This window comes from Parasteatoda tepidariorum, chromosome 6 (assembly GCF_043381705.1).
Source record: "Parasteatoda tepidariorum isolate YZ-2023 chromosome 6, CAS_Ptep_4.0, whole genome shotgun sequence".
NCBI classification, from domain to species: domain Eukaryota; kingdom Metazoa; phylum Arthropoda; class Arachnida; order Araneae; family Theridiidae; genus Parasteatoda; species Parasteatoda tepidariorum.
In genome coordinates, this window is record NC_092209.1 from 11,185,792 (window position 1) to 11,187,474 (window position 1,683).

Sequence of the window (1,683 nt, forward strand, 5' to 3'; positions counted from 1 at the left end):
GCCTTGATTTATTCCTTTAGCTGCAGATTCCATATTATAACCATTTATGTAGTATATCCATAGTTTTTTTCTAGTATTTAAAAAAAAAGGATGAAATCATGACCTCGAACTCTTCATTATCTAAAATATTTTAAATCGTTACAAAATAGACATTTTGCTTTTAATACCCTTTGTTAAATAAATGGATAAAAATTTTTGCATGGCACTATTTTAGCCTGGTTGTGCTTAGGTCCAAAATGTCCTGAGTCCGATATCTGCCTACTCACCGAGTAGTAAAGGGTGACTGGTACACGTTAAATCAGTCCTGTAGCAAAGTCCTCCATGTTCCCATAACAAATCATATCTCTGGGGATACTGAATTGGGGATTTTTCGTTCTCTGATTCAAGTCAAAATTCCGATCTGCGGGTGAATGACTGCATGTATGAATGAATCTGCCCCATAAATGAGCAGTGACGAGTGAATGTGGCTAAAATCGTATTCTCGGCCATAGATGGAGCCACTGAAGAACAGGAAACGCACCGTCTGCCTTAAATGCTGTCATTGGCAAGTGGCATTAGAAGCAACAACATTTAAAAAGAAACGTTTAAATATATTTAAAAATAATGAGCTATATTGTGGAGAACATAAGTATTATTAATTAAACAAATTATTACGGCGTTTTGATACTGTCAAATTAAAATCAAATGCAGCTTTTTTGAGAAATTTTAAGCCCAATATTAAAAGTGGTAGCGAAATTTATGCAATAATAAAAATCTAATTGAATACTTAAAGAGAAATTATTTTGAATTCTACAGCATTTAAATAGTTCAAGAACTAGTATTAAAGTCCTGACAATCCTATAGCTATTTTTTAAGAGCTGATCTAATTTTAAAAGTTGTCCTTACTTCAACAGCCGGCTACAAATAATTGTAATAATAATTCAAAAAACATAAAGTTGATTTCGATGAAAAATAAAGGCACGGCAAGGATATTTTTCATCAAAGTTAGCGCAAACTTAACAATGTACTCAGCTGAATTTTATAAACATTTGCTTACCTTACGTAGTATATACGGGTGACTTTTGCTATAATATTAAAATAAATAAATAATGTGATTTTAGGGCGACAAAGGATTTAAATTTTTTTTTATTCAGAAATTATCAAGACATTGGTACGACATTTTAAGTATCAGTTTTTAACGTTAAAAACAACTAATTTACAAATTCGAGATATAATCAACAAAATTTCAAGAAAATATTTTTGAAACTTAAAAAATTTAAAAAAGTTAAAATTTGAATTACATTGTTTTTCAATATTATTCCTCGCATCTAAAATTTTGTTAAAATCACAAAATTCTTTCAAAGTATTATGCATTGCGTAATATAAAAACTTGTTGGGAGTACTTTTTCTATTTTTTAATACGTAAACAAATAACAGCTAAATGGACAGAGCTGAAATGGACAGAGAAAAATGGCTTTTCTAGTTATTTATTATAAATTTTACTTTTGAACAAATATTTCTTTTTTTTAAAACATAAATAACTATAAATATGATCGTATGAACTAGTCAAATGATTAGATGCTTTAAAATTTTAAAAAATAAACACAATTTTCAAACACAAGCAAGCACTTGGATACACAGCTAGCTGCAGACAAGGAAAGGTGTAAACAAAGGTACTTGGTCAAAACAAATATCGCCATAACT